Consider the following 12,830-nt stretch of genomic DNA (forward strand, 5'->3'; position numbering starts at 1 on the left):
CTCTTTCTGGCATGAGCAAATGCCATGTCTCCTGTGCCTTTTAGAGTAGCTTTATTATTGAATTTACCAGAGATCCAGTGATGCTGTCTGAAAAGAAATAAGCACAGGATTTGTTTTCTTATTGATAGAGGCAAATGTAGTAAGACGTGAAATCCTCTGTCAGCATTAGTGTTCTCTTGCAGCCTTTATGATCACAGTATAGATAACTGGTACAGGTTATAAATGATAAAATTTGTCAAGATACGAAATGTATTTCATCTGTTATACTTGAAATTCAAAGCATTAAGTGATGCTAAATTTTACACATTGTTCTGTGTGCATGAACACATTTTATATATTAACACTAGTGCATTTAGAATGCTTTAATACATTTATCAGTATGTATTATTTAGTGAGGTCAGATAGTGTAATGAATGAGGCAATATTTTCCTCATTTTAAAAAGAAGAAAGCAAGGTTGTAGGAATGGTTTGGAGATATATCTGCACATATCTCAATATGTGAAGGGTTCTGGATTTATTATATATCAAAAAAACCCAACAAAATAAAAGCAAAAAAATCTAAAGAGACTGACTTAAGCTAGGTTATATGTCTACTAATTAAGAAAGATGATTTGTCTATAGTTCATGGTAATGTAAAATATATATTCAAATATAATACCTCATATGAAAATATACATGTGCATAGAATGGTTTTATTATATTTATGTGTGTATGTTTGCTGCATTGCACTTCATTTTTAAGCAATTTGTTTTAATTATTCATTGATGCACTCATTCGTTTGGTTGAGCAACACAAAACACTAGTTAATAAAACTTCTATGAAGTAGGGATTTGCTTTACACTGATGCATACGGCTACAATGTTACTCATAAAATAATATATACAATGTGTTACAACATAATATAGGACATGGAAGTGATTGTGTAGATTATAATTCATAGAGTCTTACCAAAATAATCAATGCTGAAACAAATTGCAGCAAAAGAGTTATATCAGTCAGTATTCAAAATTTTTATTAATTAGATTTGTTCTTTGAGAATTTCTTTGATTGTTTTCACATACAATGAAGCAGACCATTCTTACAACTCCTGTCTATCCTTCATTCCTATAAATATATTTTTATATTCATGTTTATTAGTTTGTTTTGTGACCCACTATGTTTAATCAAGGCCATCAGTGTGACCATGGGTTTAGAGTCATTTGTTGGAGTCAGAAGACTCAGGAGTGTCCATAAATGAAGATAATAGCACCCATTTTCCAGTATCAATCAATATCTATTAGTTCAGTGTAAGGAATAGTGTCCCATGGGTGATGACCCACAGATGTCAGACAGAACTCTAGAAATTATAAAGATGACTTGGATATCTCAAAAAAACTATCATTGAGATCCATAGATACATAATCCATGATGCTCTACATCCATTTTTCCTGTGCTTGACAATTTTGTAAGAATTCACTCTCAGGATGCAGGAGAGTGTTGTTTTCAGAGTTCATAAAAAACACTTCCAAGCTTTTAAATGAAGTACTCTGGCAAAGGTTCCTAAAAAATAACATTTTCTATTGCCAAATTCAGGAGCTTTAAAGAATGCCAGAAGGTATACTTATCTCTTTGAGATTCCCTCATGACTAAGTTGGGTTATTTTTTTATATTTGAGTATGTTAATCACAGAAGAGAGATAAAGTTTGAATAATATGATTAAGAAACTCATTTCCTTTTATTTTCTTAATGTTTTGATTTATATTTTAGGTTACTCTCTCTCTCTCTCTCTCTCTCTCTCTGTGTGTGTGTGTATGTAATCACACTGTTGGAATCAGGGGGTATACATCATGTAGGTGCCTACAGAGGACATAACAGGGAATTAGATCCCATTGATCCAAAAACAGACAACAGTGAGCCATGTGTTGTGTTTGCTGTGACCAGAACCTTAGTACTCTGGGAGTTCAGGAAAGCACTGAAGCATTTCTCACTCTGAAAGGCTCTCCATTCCATGTCTTTGCTTCTAAAAGAAGATCTATTTGTGATACATGTGAATATATAACCCAAGTATATTACATATATATCTACAATTATATCTATGCCCATTTAGATATGATGCATGACACTTATACACTTTGCTTCATATCATCGCCTGTAGTGAGGAGCTGCGGGCGGCGTTCCCGCCTGGCTCCTGGCCGCCTGGCTAGCTTATGCCCTGAAATAACAACACACAAACTGTATTCATTTTAACACTGCCTGGCCCATTAGTTTCAGCCTTTTACTCACATCTTAACTAACACATATTAAATAATCTGTGTAACACCACAAGTGGTGTCTTACTGGGAAAGATTCAGCATGTCTGACCTGGTCGCTGGCTCCATCATGTCTGACCCAGAGAGAGGAGAGGCATGGAGATTGCCCGAGGCATTTGCTCACTCCCAGCATCCTGTTCTGTCTACTCCACCCACCTAAATCCTGCTCTATCAAAAAACCACGGCAGTTTCTTTATTAACCAACGAGAGTCCTCCATCAATCTCCTTTACGATGCTAGTATGTTCAAGTAAATTAGTTCTTTACAAATTACATCTCAACAATTATTTCCCCTGTGTTTCAGATCCGTCCAGAAAAAAAAAAGATTATAAAATGTTGGTAAAAGATTCATTTAAATATATCTTACTCTTCAATATTTTGAAAATCACTGTATAATTTATAAAAATTTATCTAATTAAAATTTATAGTAATCAAAATGTATATATCTGTATACATATAATACATGCGATTACATCTAACACATAAGCATGACCATGTATAAAGACAGAGAGTCTCAGGTAGACAAGTAACAGTAATAAGCCAACATATCCTAGCCAAATAAACTCAGCTTGACCTAACACTGAAAGAAGTTGGCCAAATTTATAAAGAAATATTTGTTAATAAAACTCTTTGGAAAACTTTGTATAACAGGTAGTTTGGGGTTCTATGTGCCAGGTTATGACTTGGTTCAAAATAGTATATAAAATTAAATTATATTAGATAAAATGAACTCTGTTCCACAGGCAAGAAATTAAGTGGGCAAAACAAAATCTGTAGTCAAGTCTGAAATAATAACAGAAGTCTCTACTCTTAAGGTTTTTAATGGCAGAAGAATTTTTTTCATTGCTATTTAGTTGATCACTGATTTAGTTGTCTTGATTGTGTCCATTTGTTTCACCGACCAAAATTTCACACTTCACTCCAAAGGAAAAAGTGAACTCCAGATTCCAGACTAGAGTTAAACTCTACCAAGCCCAATGTCATACAGCTGGGCAGATTGGAAGCCACTGAGGGTTGTACGTTTCCCACTCTGATTTGTTTCAAGGAGCTTACAATTGACAGGTCCAGCTCATTCTAATTCTCTGTGCAATCAGTCCTGCAAAGGCACTCAACTCACACAAAAACAGTGAGTTATATAACAGCCTGGCAAGTAGAACACTGTAGTCTACTAATTATCTGCCCGGATGATTTTTCTCTAAGAAAATCATCATGAGTCTTTTGATAAAAGGCAAATAAAATTGCCTGATTTTCTTCTATTATCTTAACAAAATAACTTGTGAATTTTAGGCTGCTTCAGTGTAACACTTCTAAAAGTTCAAAGTTCAAATTAGTTGGAAATTCAGTGTATTTTATAATAATGTTACATTTGAGAAGGCCAGATTGAACTCATTTAAGCAAGCTTGGTATAAGAGGTTATTGGAAGTAAAGGATGGAAAACATATTAATATTCTAATATAAATAAGATCATGATAATCTAAAAGTTTTAAAATGCTTTCTAAGAAAGCATAAATATGAATTTAATTCAAAGTGGTGTTAATTTAACAATGATAATAAAACACACACACACACACACACACACATATATATATATATCAATTTTATCATATCTAAATGAAATGATTTTTAAAATAACCAAACAATGGTTCTAAACAAATCCTAGGAAGTCATATAATATATTTAGAGTTTTTGTCTATGTCTACATATTTTATCTAAGTATATGTTTGTATTTGTACAAATTGTTTGGATGTATATGTATGTGTTTGTGTGTTTGTGTGTGTGTTTATTAGCATATAATTTGAAAGTAGAACTCTCAAAAACAATGGTATATCTGCATAGAACTCTATCAGAAAATAAAATAAGCAGCCTAGAATGTAGAAATTGTGATTGATTTGTGTCAGGACCAAAAGAAACTCAGGACAAATGATTAACTGTGGTGCCTTTTAGCATACAACATGCGTGCTGGCTTCTAGGCTCTCTCAGCATCCCAAGTACCTGCCATAGAGTCCATGCTAGCATCCTGGTTCCTATCAGCACTACTCACCCTGCCCACTAACCTGAGCTTCTCTAGCTCTTGGACTTCCATTTCCCAGATCCCTATTCTTATATAACCCTGCCATTTTGGCCATGTGCACTCTTTTAATCTCTTAGTTTTTGAATCTCTCTAGGCCCTCTCTCTTCTTTGCTTTCTCTCTTTTACTCTCTCTCTCCCCAGTTCTGTATGCTGGCCATGTTTAGTCTACTACTTTGTCTCTCTTCTCTGGGCTCTTCCAGATGCTCGTGACTGTACTGTCCCCTAAATCTAAAATAAAAACCTTCTTCTAAACCATACCTTGGAATGGTGATGTCCTCACTTCATATAAGCTGTGCCTGTGTTTTAAACATATTTAAAAAGTGCACTGATACTTTTCTTGCAAGTTTCTATAGCCATCACATAAAGTTGAAGGCTTATGGCTATTTAATATAGTAAACACTAAATAAAACACATTCAAAACAGCTAATTAAAAATAAAATATATAGAAAACACTATTCTGAGTGAGGTAACCCAGACCCAAAAAGATGAACATGGGATGTACTCACTCATAATCGGTTTCTAGCCATAATTAAAGGACATCGAGCCTATAAATTTGGGATCCTTGAGAAGATAATAAGGTGAACTCCCAAAAAAAGATATAGTAATCCTCCTGGATATTGGAAGTAGACACGATCGCCAGGCAAAATTGGGAACTTGAGGGTTGGGCAAGACTGGGCCAAGGGAAGATGGGGAGAGAAAAGTGTGAAGGGGAGAACGGGGGGAGCTTGGAGGAATGGGGTGCTTGGGATATAGGAAGGGTGGATATGGGAGCAGGGAAGCATATATCTTAATTTAAGGAGCTACCTGAGGGTTGTCAAGAGACTTGACCCTAGAGGGGTTCCCAGGTTTCCAGGGAGACGCCCCCAGTTAGTTCCTTGGGCAGCTGAGGAGAGGGAGCCTGAAAAGGCCAGTTCCTATAGCCATACTGATGAATTTCTTGCATATCACCATAGAACCTCCACCTGACGATAGATGAAGAAAATGACAGAGCCCCACATTGGAGCACCGGACTGAGCTCCCAAGGTCCTGATGAGGAGCAGAAGGAGAGAGAACATGAAAAAGAAAGCCAGGACCGTGAGGGAATCTCCAGCTGGCGACAGATGGGGAAGGTGACTGAGCCCCACATTGGAGCACTGGACTGAGCTCCCAAGGTCCTGATGAGGAGCAGAAGGAGCGAGAACATGAGGGAGAAAGTCAGGAACGAGAGGGGTGCGTTCACTCATGGAGACGGTGGGACAGAACTAATGGGAGATCACCAACTCCAGTTGGAATGGGACTAATGGATCATGCGACCAAACCCGTCTCTCTGAATGTGGCCAACAGCGGGGGCTGACTGAGAAGCAAAGGACAATGGCTCTGGGCTCTGATTCTTCTGCATGGACGGGCTCTGTGGGAGCCTTCTCAGCTTGGTCGATCACCTTCCTGGACCTGGGGGGAGTTGGGAGGACCTTGGTCTTAGCATAGAGTGGGGAACCCTGATGGCTCCTTGGCCTTGAGAGGGAGGGAGGGGAGGTATGGGTGGAGGGGAGGGGAGGGAAGGGGGAGAAGGAGGGGAGGGAAGGGGGAGGAGGAGGGAAGGAGATGGAAATTTTTAAATATAAAAAAAATAAACCATGAGAAAAAAAATTTTATAATGTGCAACATGAAAAAATATATTTAATGTTAATTACTTAAGAATTTGTCAAAAATTTAAAAATAATGAAAGTGGTTACGATATAATCCAGCAATTTTTTTCCCATGTGTTTTAATTAATTTGAATTATTCTATTATGTCAGAGTCTACATTTCCTCATGTAACTGAGATGTAGTTATTTTATAGTTATTTTATCAGATATAGATGACTTCTTATACAAATGAAGTATATATGATATCTGTATTAGGTTTATTTTTAATTTAAAAAGTAACATACTATTGAAGTTTCTTTTGAAGTAATTTACCATTGAAGTTTAGGTTGAACTAAGACTTGGAAATTTATATGGCAAAACCAAAATAAGTTTATGCTAAATTACTATTCAAAACTTGACATATATTTTTTGACTATGGATAGTCATTGTGCATAGTGTCTGGGTAATGTTATAGAGTGTGACGGGACAGCCCTCTTTGGTGTGGTCCTCATTAAGGAGATGGCATAGTGATAATACAGAACTTGATGTTTTGACATATCTGCTGCCTAGAAACTATAAATTCCAATATCTAGAAATTTAAGCAAGATTTTTATAAATAAAAGTTGATCAGATTTTATGTATTTCTGCAATTTTCAATGGATTTGCATTTTGATATCGCTTTTCATATACAATATTTTTTTTACTTTGCAACATTGATATCTTCACATATGATCTGTGAAGTCTGATATGTGGATTTGCCAACTTCAAGGAACATCCAGAGGATAATCTACTTAATTTGGTTTGCTGCCTTCCTCTTGCAAAAGAAGACATAGTTTTAATATTTCTATTAATTATTTCTTAACATTCCTGAATATTCAACTGATAAGCACTTTTTAAGTTGTTTTCACGATAAAAAGCCCTCAATCAGTATGAATCAGGGAAGTAGCATAGATGGTTTCCAACTATAAATTTCACTTTTAGCCAATTGATAATATGACAGAGTTATACATATTAAAGACTCATGAAACCTACACTTGTAAAGCTGAAGAAGATCGAATTATAACATTATTATCAATAGCTGGATAGATATCACAAGAAAGATAGCATGTTGTATGAACAAGTTTTAATGTTGGCCCCTGGAGTTATTTCTATGGCAGGAGACTAGGAGCTAACCACTTATTATTTTTTTTCCTCTTGACAATATATGTGGTTTTGTAGAATAAAACAATATTTCTGTAAAACCAGGAGCTAGTCATTTTTTTAGGTAAAGCTGGAGAAATACAAGATCAGGAGGTTGAGAGTCCACAAGAATTGGTATTTTCCTGCTTTAGTCATGTCCTTTGTAACCTGTAAACATATTTCTGGAGTGTATATTCATTGAGGTCTGTTCTCTGGTTCCTAGTGCAATTCTTAAAAGAATTACAGAGCAGCATCTAACAAATGATTAAGTGTTTTAAGTGTCAAGTAGATGTAAGATGAGATGTAAAATTTAGAATTTCCCATCTCAGAATTATTAAATTGACCCAGTAAATATAGATTTTATATAAATTCAATTTAGTGGGTATCAACTACATTAAAATTTTCTCTGTGATAGCTCATAAATTTGGGAACTTCCACTTTCCCTTATTGACTTGTGGTCTGTTTTCATAAGGACAGCCAGAGCGAGGCTCTTAAGCTTAAAATGGAATCAAGCTACCCTTCTGCTAAAAGTTCCCCAATGACATCTCATCCTAGAGTAGAAGAGAATCTCTCGAAACAGCTGGTGTCTCCTAACATACACCTCACAGTTCCATCTCACTGCGGACTTCGTCTGCATTTCTATTCCTATATCCTCAACTGCATTCTCTCTGACATAGACTCTGAAGCATCGGCAGCATTCCCTTGCCCACGTCTTCTCAGTTTCTACCCTCTCCACCTAGAAAACTCTATCCATACACTTGTGCTTTCTCCCTCACTTCAACTGTTAATACACAGTATCATTTCCTTTTATCGTGGAAACTTGCCTGCGTGTGCCTGCATCTATTTGAATGGAACTGAACTATGGGTTCTTGGACATCTGAAGCAAATTCTCTACCATTGTACTATAGCAACAATCTTATTTAGATCTGCCTGCTTACTCTTGAGTTATAAACTCTTAAGTGCTTCATATTCCAAACTTCTTATATAATTTCTCATTTAACCTTATCACTGTTTTCTAATATGCTAATGTTTTGACCATTTAATAGTTTAATTACCTATTTTCCTCACTAAAATGTACATCTCATGAGAGTGAGCACTTTTCTCTTTGGCTTGCTAATGAATGTTCTAGAGCAGTTAATCACTGAGGTATTCTTGATGTTCTCTTTCTCTCTGTATATATATGAATCTCACTTAATATTTTTAAATAAATAATTATAGTGGTAAATTTGAGGAAAGGAATTTGTAAGATATTATTGTTATTTATTGCTGCTAATCCAACACTAACTGGCTCTGTAATCATTGCTAACAATTTGATCATTATCTTTAACAAAATTATAACCAATGAGGATATTAACCGCCTGTCTGTTCCATCATACACTTTGTCAGAAAGCCAAAATTTCTGGGAAATTGCCTGCCTTTACACAAAATGGCCCAACAATAGATGATCTGTGTTTGTAAGGTTGAACAGTGGTGAATAAGACTGTGACGTTGGGGCTGATCTAATGGGAGCTCACCAAGGCCAGCTGGACTGGGACTGATGGAGCATGTGATCAAACCGGACTCTCTGAACGTGGCTGACAGGGAGGGCTGACTGAGAAGACAATGACAATGGCACTGAGTTTTGATCCTACTGCATGTGCTGGCTTTGGGGGAGCCTAGTCTGTTTGGATGCTCACCTCCCTAGAACTGGATGAAAGGGGGAGGACCTTGGACTTCCCACAGGGCAGGGAACCCTGACTGCTCTTTGGAATGGAGAGGGAGGGGGAGGGGGAGGGGGAAGGAGAGGAAAATAGGAGAAGGGGAGGAGGTGGAAAATTTTAATTAAAAATAAATAAATAAATGAACAAAATAAGAGAAACACTTGAAGAACAGGTTTGATAGCACTCCATAGGGCAACAGTCCCCTAGGTCCCAGGACCCAGCAGAGACATGGGTAGATGCCTCCTGTCTTAGGCTTGATTTTAATCAGCTAGGTCCTCTCTCCATCTCACAGCCTGTGGCACTCCTGTTTTACTTCATGCTGCTTAGTTATTATCAACAGCAATGGTGGAAGAGGAGCAGTCACTACGACAATCAATTGCTGAACACTGATCTATCCAGGTAATCTCTTGATAGAAAATGAATGGTGTCATATTTTGAGGTATATACTTATAGTTATTTTTGTAATTTAATATTTCTCCTTTTTAATATCCCTTTAGAATTCTGAGGTAATTGGTTCTTCATTCCTTGCCTCAAGGAGGAAGATTAAAGGGATACAATTAGAAATAGACAAGGAGTTAGAAAAAAAATGTATTTTGAAGACTAATGACTAAGTCTTTATAAGAAATTGGATTCATGAGGACAAGATTTATCCTTCACAAACACCCACACAAAGCTCTGGAGACTACCAACAACAAACAGTAGAAAAGAAGAATTATCATCCAGAATGAAGGAGTAGCCAGAGGCATATTTGTATGCCCTCGTGTCATAGGAGAACTCCTCATACCTTCTTGTTTACAATAGAAATAAAATAAGATCAGGAGACAAAGTGGCTAAGCAAGACTCCTGAGTATATAAAGATGAAGCCACATTATGCTGTATGCACCAAGGATTGACAAGAAGTATGGATAGGTAAGTTGAACATCCCAGGGTTTTACTGTGTGAACAAATGCTTCAGTGACTAACAGGAACTGATAATCAACTCTCTATAGTGAGGGCCTATAGCAACATCTATATTGATGAGCATCACAGTTTGGGTGTTACATGGGAGGCTGATATTTGACCTGGGTTGAGAAATCACTCCATAGAAGATTTAAAAACTACAAATTGTTCCTGAAAAAAATGGCTCAAGTGATCAAGTTCTTGCCTTGCCATAGTGGCACAGGTTTGTAATCTCGGGATTGATAGGATAGAGACAGGTGGAAAGGTGAGTCTTTGAAACCCCCTGCATAGCTACCATTCTTTGCCTATTTGGTGAATCATAGGAGAGAGAGAGAGAGAGAGAGAGAGAGAGAGAGAGAGAGAGAGAGAGAGAGAGAGAGAGAGAGAGAGAGAGAGAGAGAGAGAGAGAATTCTTATACCCAGAAAAAAGAGAATGAGTATAACTATCCACATAGCTAAATGAAAAGTAGTATTTGAGAAATACGTGTCTAAGTTAGGGTTCCTGCTGCTTTGATGAAACACCTTAGCAAAAAGCAAGTTGGTGAGGAAAGAGTTCATTAAATTTACACTTCTGCATTGCTGTTCATCAGTGAAGGAAGACAGGAACTCAAGCAGGCACTGCTGCCTGAATTCCAGCCGCATATTCATGCTCAATAACTATATGATCCTATCTAGTCTAATTCCTCTGTTTTCAATTCAGGTTTTTCATCATTAAAAAGAATACTACAACAGAATTAATGCCATATTACTTCAATAATTAAATTATTACATATCTATTGCATGAGAAAATAGTGTCATATAACGAATGCTTTGAAAATGAGGTAAAAAAGTCTATCTTAATTTGAACTTAACTTCTCTCATGTTATGGCAATGACAATAGATTTCATGTCTATGTAAATTTTATGTTCCAGTGTGTGCTAAATGCTTCTATATGGGATCCAGGGAAAACAGTGATTTCATTGACATTACTAATGTCCAAATTTGTAATAAAAAAGGCTTCATTTTAAATTCTGCACCCAAAGTGAAATAGTTCAGAGAATACTGGGTGAATAAATTCCTTCTGCTTAGAGTGAGTAGTGATTTCCATCCTTGAGCCTATAAGCATTGTACACAATTGAGGAATATGATCTATAGATTAAATCTTAAAACATGAGCAGGAACCTGGTCTCATCAGTCAGGAGTATGTGACAATGATTATTTTCACAAAGAACATGCAAAAGCAGCTAAATCTTGAAGGCCAAGATTCACAAGCTATCTTTGACCCTTAGGACAGTTGCCTGTAGCATAACTTAGGTGGTTTAAAACAATGGATGGGATCTTTTGGGTTACAAATCTAATCAGAATTTTGTATGTTTTTCTCTCAGGATCTCAATGGATGACAAAAAATGGAAGACAAAAGCATTGGAGATGGCAGGAGCAAGATTTTACCTATTTCTACTTCTCAAGCAATAAGTAGTTTTGGTGTGTTGCTTGTACTTGTCTTCATCTAACAATTTACCAAGGAAACTAAGCTAATTAACATAAGGTTTATGCCAGGAAGAAGGACATTATGGAAATTCTATCATAAAGATAAGCCAGTCCTCTTCTTACATCCACACATAAACTTGATGCTATTGCTTTCAATGTATGAGGAATGTAGGTATCATCTATAATCCTCTTACAATATTATGATGTGGAATAGAATGTTAAGTAGTGTGGATGAAGAAATGGAAGGACATATTCTTTTTCCTTATAGGTTGTTTAAAACTAGATATTAAAAGAGATTTGAAACTCAGGGTTTCCAAATTCAAATGTTAACAAAAAATACATATCAGCTATGGGGCTTACACTTATACTTATGATTGAATGTTTTGTCCTTTCCATTTTCTAGAAATACTTCATTATTAGAAGAAAATATTAAGAGTTGCAGGTTTCAAACTAATCCCTGAGTTGCCTATCCAAGGTCACTGGATGGCAATTGTGCTTAATTACATTTAAAACCGATCAGTCTATGCTGCACATTCCACCAATGTGTGATTTATAAATAATCAGATAAGGTTCATGGAGCTATCTCATTTTCCACTGCAATTTCTGAGGCAAAAAAAATCACCCTTCATCACAAACCAATGTACTTTTCCAAAGATGAAATGTGACCTACATCTGTGTGTCATGACCTGTTGGATTTTGCAGTGTCAACATTCCCTTACCTTCACAGCATTTTGTCCAAATTATCTCCGAGCCCAAGGGTTAAACACAGTTTTCTTTTTACCCACTGACTTTGCTGAAAATAGACCTCTTGTGAACACTCCAAGGGGTAATATCCCTTGTAAGACTGTAATTTAACTGGATATCTAAAATCGGCTTTCCATCCCACATCCATTAGTTCAATGGTGAGATGTTTCCAAATAAGATGTGGCTTGCTTTTTGTTTAATTTTTCTTTTTAGATTGCATAGGTTTGGAAGATCAGCTGCCTAAGCCAGAAAATGAGGCTCACATAGTTCACATTCATAAACAACAGGTAGAGGATAGAGTAGAAACAGAACAGAGACTTGAAAATAAATCAAACAGGCAAAAATGTGTTTTGATACATTCATCCTCTAACTGACACTACATCTGATGAAAGTTTCAACTATTGTGTGGGTAATTCAGTAAAGATTCATATAGCTTGTTTATGCATCAATGAACAGCAAAAGTACTTTGAACACTGCTGAAGGACTGTGATGGGCTCATTCAGCATCCATAGCTGAGGACCAGTTCTTGAATTTTCTGTTCATAATAAAGAAATGTAATGCAAAACTTTCTTCTGAAGCACTATGGATGGGTTTGTGAAAATGCAGAATCCTCTCTACCATGAGGGTTTGGATGATGACCGAGCAGCTGTATATTTTACAAAATAGCAGCCCCCCCAAAATGGGCACATTATCTCTGTAGAAGTAGTCAGCGTCTTGGCTTCCAATTCCCAGACTGACACCATTCAACCACATTTGAAGTCAAAAAAGCAAGGGCAGTGAGATGCTTCAGTAGGCAGTGGCCCATGGCTGCAGTCCTAAGGACCAGAGTCTAACATCTGAT

This window comes from Arvicola amphibius, chromosome 8 (genome assembly GCF_903992535.2).
Source record: "Arvicola amphibius chromosome 8, mArvAmp1.2, whole genome shotgun sequence".
In the NCBI taxonomy this organism is placed as follows: Eukaryota; Metazoa; Chordata; class Mammalia; order Rodentia; family Cricetidae; genus Arvicola; species Arvicola amphibius.